Source organism: Cyprinus carpio, chromosome A24 (genome assembly GCF_018340385.1).
Source record: "Cyprinus carpio isolate SPL01 chromosome A24, ASM1834038v1, whole genome shotgun sequence".
Taxonomy (NCBI): Eukaryota; Metazoa; Chordata; class Actinopteri; order Cypriniformes; family Cyprinidae; genus Cyprinus; species Cyprinus carpio.
Window position 1 is genome coordinate 24,542,331 of NC_056595.1, and position 6,000 is coordinate 24,548,330.

The 6,000-nt window shown below is 25.6% G+C and overlaps 2 pseudogenes; both read left to right on the top strand.

Annotated features, from left to right (window-relative positions):
• LOC122135431 overlaps nt 1–6,000 on the top strand; it is a 189,959-nt pseudogene that overhangs the window by 137,495 nt on the left and 46,464 nt on the right.
• Nucleotides 1–6,000, top strand: part of LOC122134576 — a 77,287-nt pseudogene that overhangs the window by 69,393 nt on the left and 1,894 nt on the right.

Below are 6,000 nucleotides of genomic sequence, written 5' to 3' on the forward strand. Positions count from 1 at the left end.
TTTTTTGTGCAGCGAGGCCATGGAAGAACCGATTTTGGTTCCCTAAAGAACCAAGAATCTTAATTTTTAAGAGTTTAAAGTTTAAGATGGTCTCGCCCTGTTGACAAGCATCCAGAACCCCTCTAAAACCGTCAAACCAGACCAGTTTAGGCTGGCTTAAACAGGGTTACTGTCTTTTAATCTGCTGTAACATTGCTTGAATAGTTTATTAAAATCTTATTAATGGCATATAAAGAAAATATCAGTGGTCTGAAATGATGTTGAGGTCACATTTGTCCAAAATCAAAATATTAAGCTGTTTTTGAGGAAAATTAAGTTTTTTTTTAAATCACATTTTTACTAAAATTCTTATAAAAGTAAATGAAAATTTGGGAAAAACATGTTTAATTGTCATTTAAATAATAATGCAACAAATAAAAATCACAATGGTACTTAAAAAAAAAAAAAAGCTTAATTTACATTAAACAATATAATTTATTATTTTTAGATTTTTAGTGTGAAATGTGACGTTTTCGTGTTTTCACAGCAGAGTAAAATCGTGTTTTTGTTTGTGTTGGTTTATTTCTCTCCATCGCTCCGACACTAACACACAGCTAAACACTGTCCCTCTGTGCTGTGTTTCTGCAGCATTAGTGTTTGTTCTCTCTCATATTCTCACTGCACTTCTGTTTAATCAACTTTGATCCGTTTAATCTTCCTGCAGACCTAACCTCAAATCTAACGTCTCATGAGGCTTTACAGGGAAACGGGAAAGAGCAGGGGAAAGACTTTCCAGTATTAGGCGACGAAACTATGGGATTATTTTGTCAAATAACCCAGAAAATAAAAAATGAAAAATTAATACAGTGACATTTTGAGTGGATTTGAATAAAATAATGAATAAAGGAATTAAAAAATAACGTAAAATAAAAATACAACATAATAAAATTTTCCACTAATGGATCATATTAAAATTAATAAAATGAATAAAAAGAAAAATAAATAAATAAATACATTTAAGATAGTATTTGCATTTAATATATAAAAGTATTTATTGTTTTATGATATTAAGCCAGTGACATATTAGAGTTTGATTTTTCACTGATAGTTGATGGTAAATTGGCAAAATATTTATAAGAATAAAATATATAATTAAACATAAATTTATTTTGATTAAAATATCACATAATACAGTGATATTTAGATGTTTCACTGATGGATAATATTTAAAATAAAAGAATAAAATCTAGAACTAATTGTAAATGTTATATATATATATATATATATATATATATATATATATCTTATTTTTTTCACTAATGGATAATATTAAAAATAATAAAATAAATATAAGAATGAAATATATAATTAAAAATGTATTCTGATTAAAACATTACATTATATATATCGATTTTTCACTCATGAATAATATTTAAAATAAAATAATAAAATCTAGAACTAATTATAAATGTGTTTTAATTAAAAATGATATATATATATATATATATATATATATATATATATATATATATATATATATATATATATATATATATATTATTTTCACTAATAGATAATATTAAAAATAATAAAATAAACAAAAATAAATTATTTAGCTGAATATATTTTTATAATTAAAATACTACAAAGTACAGTGACGTTTTGAATAGATTTTTCATTGATGGATAATATTAAAATGAATCAAATAAATATACAAATTAAATGACAGAAGTAGATATAATTGTATTATTATTAAATGCTCATTTGGAGGACTTTTTCTTGCTTTCAGTGTTAATTTTCCAGTGTTATCTTCTTTTCCTGCAGCTGCGTGTGTGATTGTGTTTGATTTGCTGTCAGTATTACAAGGCGTTTAGCGTGGTGTATGTGTACAGTAGTGTTTGTGTTACAGTAGATTATTAAATGAGCAGAAAGCGGCAGATGATGAAGCAGCTTTCTGTCCGCCGGGAAACACCATCAGTATTCTGGATAATTGAATGTCAGAAACGCTGTTAGCATGTGTGTTCTTCATCGCTCACAAACTCAGTGTTATCTTCACCCCCTCCTCATCCTCACACACACCGAACTGGCACCACACGTTCCTGTATTCATTTTAATATTTATACACTGATATTTCAGCCATTTGAGATTTAAGGCAAGACACACAGGTGAATATAAAACATTAAACTAATAGATTTCACTATACCTTCCCATCTGACTGAAATATGTGTATGTTAAAATATCCAAACGAGGCATTATTTAATTAAATCTGCATTAATTTCCAGAACATTAATCTGAAGATTGGATAAAACCAGAATACAGACAGGAGTAAATCTGTTAAATGTGTATATGCATGTACTGAGTTATATAAGTATTATATATTATTATAATTTTTAAGAATATGTTTTAATTTTAATTTCATTATTATTGTTTTTTATGTCTTAAATGTAATTTTTATAATTATATAATAATATTTATAATGCACTTCTCTGATGCATTTATATATGATTATAATTTTAATACAATTTTGAATTAATTTTTATTTTTATATTTGCTTTTTTTATATTTAAATTTTTTGTTAAAAGTTTTAGGAATTTTTGTTTTGTGTTTTTTGTATTTTTTAAAAAAATATACGCTTTTTTATAGTTTTCTCATTCATTTCAGTTTTAGATTTTAAGATGAACTAAATTAAAATGAAAAGAGAAATGTCACTTTTTTTGGGAAGTTTTTTGTTAAGTTTTCTTTTATTTCGAGTTAAAATTTATTTTATTTCAAGAATAATAATAATTATTTTATGGTCTCAGTTTTTTTAACTCTACAGACACAAATAGATAAAGTAAATAAAATAAACTATACTAAAATAACTGTAACTAAAAATAATAATAATTATAATAATTAAATAAACTAAAAATTCTATTTTGGATGTTTTCTTTACACTAGTCTAAAACAAGTACTAAAATAAAAATAATAAAATAAACTTATAAGTGTGTTTTGGATGTTTTCTTTTCACGAGTCTGAAACAACACTTTATGAAAGTGCATGAAAGATAATATTTTTGCCTGTGTGTCTTGCCTTATAATTTAAGAAATAAAGTTAGATTTGAAATGGTTTAAAGAAGTGCATTAATGCTGATATAGTGTTGTGTTTCTGTAATGCTTCTGATCTGCTGTGCGTCTGCAGTTCTGTCCGGACTGAAGTGAACGGCTCTGCTTTAGTTTTGCACGCTCAGTGAAAGCGAGGAGAGGCGAGGAATTCCCCGTCCGCTGGCCGTAAATCTGGCAAATCAGATTAAACGTCACGCCGCTTTACAGTGACAGCCCAGAAAGTGCTGTCTCACACAGACCTCCATCAAAACCTGCTCAGCACTCTCACATCCCCTCAGTACAGCCGGCACGTTCACGTTCACTGACGTGTTCCGGGATTATGACAAGCTTTATTCCACACAGTGCTAATTATTCACACGGATATTCACAAAGAATGAGCAGCGTGTGTTATTTAACAAATTTATTTATCTGATATAATCTGATGAAATGTGACACGGATGGTTAATTTCAGCCCCCCCCCCCACAAAATTATAAAATTATATATATATATATATATATATATATATATATATATATATATATATATATATATAAAGACCTTTTAGAATTTTTTTTTTTTTATATCCTTTTTTTTAAAAAAATAATTAAGAAATAACATATAGAAAATTATTAATGCCTAAATTTAAGATTTATTTATTTGATTACACATTTTTAGCATAAACAAATTAAGAAACTTAATGTGTTTGCTTTTTATTCATATTTTAACCATGTGGATTTATAAATAAAATAAAATAAAATAGAATTAAATAGAATTAAATTAAATTAAATTAAATTAAATAATAAAATAAAATAAAATTAAATAAAATTAAATTAAATTAAATTAAATTAAATTAAATATGGAATAAATAATAATTATTTAAATAAAATCAAATAGATGCAAATAGTTAATAATAAATTATACCTTATTTTAATTAATTAATTAATTTATTTATTTATTAATTTATTTAGTTAGTTAGTTAGTTAGTTAGTTTCATTTATGTTTGACTGACAAATATGAATCAATTATTATTAGTTTGTTAAATCTGAGGAATATAAAGGTAAATGGACTGGAAAAATAATGTAGCCATTAATATTTTTCTATATATTATTAAATAAATAACTTCTATTTTATTGTATTTTAACAAGGATAATATCATTGATAGCTAATACACACACACACACACATATTACATATGTATGTGTGTGTGCATGTATATTAATAAATATTAGAAGTAGAAGTAGTGAAAATCTATATATTATTTACTTAGATTTTGGGGTGAAGCTGCGGACCTGTAGGCATTAAAGTTCTACCAGCTTTTCTCTGAGGTTTGCTGTTAACCAAGCACTTCTCTGATGCATTTGATCCAGCTTTTAATAATACTCATGTTTTATAAATGACATTTATAGTGCTTTTTGACACTCTCGGAGTTCTGCATAAATGCCAGTCGCCAGCTGCCATTCATAAATCACTAATGACAGAGCGGGCGGGCGCTAAGGCTTTGCTTGGTTTCTGATCTGGAGGTCAGTGACGGACGGACGCTGTGTTTCCACGGTAACCAGGTGGTGGTGAACGCTTCTGATCGGGCGCCTGATCCCGGCCCATCAAGTGAACGCAAGGCTGGTGTGTGTCTGATCTTCTGGCTGATCTTCAGAATCGCGGGAGTCAATCTTTGGTTCGGGCTGCTGAAGTTCGCCGCCAGGCTGAACGCGCATCGGCTTCATCTTCTTCAACTCCTCCTTCATCAACAACAAGAGCGAAAGTGCTTGGAGATGAACAGCACGCAGTACTACTGGACCAAAGTCAAGGTCAACTTCGAACTTAACTAAATATTGCTCGCTGCTGCAAGTGGTGATCCTCTGCTCCTCAAACACAAAAACATTATGATAAACAAAAAACAAAAACAAAAATAAATATTTCCAGCTAGCTATTATAAACATTAACAAAGCTCATACTTTTTAGTTGTGAACAAATTTATACTGATTCTAATCCATTTGAATGAGTGCATTGTGAGAATTTAAATAAAACCAAATAGCTGTAAGTAGTTAAGAATAAACTATGACAATTTTATTTATTTATTTATTTATTTATTTATTTATTTATTTATTTTCCATCTAATGGTAGAAATCTGACTCGTTTCATTTATGTATGACTGGCAAATATACATCACTTTAATTATTACTTTAGAAACTTTATATGCATTTTAAATAAATCTTAAATTTAGGCATTCATATTTTATTTTATATTACATTTTTGTATGTATTATTTTTCCATATTATTAATAATAATTGTATTACTTATAATTGTAGCATTAAAGTTACTATTCTATTTACTTATTTATTTTTATTTATTTATTTTACTAGAATTTGAGGGAATTTGAAGATAGTGCTTTATTGCTCCTAAAAACAGATTTATAAAAAAATGTATGTACTGGAAACTTTATATGCAGTTCAAATAAATAAACCTTAAATGTAAACATTAATATTTTATTCAATTTATTATATATATATATATATATATATATATATATTCTCTCATTTAAGCAGTTAGTAAAAATGGCAAACATCCACTAATTATTGTTTTATCATTATTATTGTTAATTAAAACTAAAATAATTAATATATATATATATATATATATATATATATATATATATATATATATATATATATATATATATATATATATATATATATATATATATATATATATATATATATTATCATTGAAAGAAAAAAAATGAAGACTATTTTAGGATGATTAGGATATTTTCTTTCCAATTTTATATATATATATATATATACATTTTACATTTATTTATATATATATATATATATATATATATATAGTGAGTATATATATATATATATATATATATATATATATATATATATATATATATATATATACATATAGAAATAAAAATAAATAAATGTAGGTATT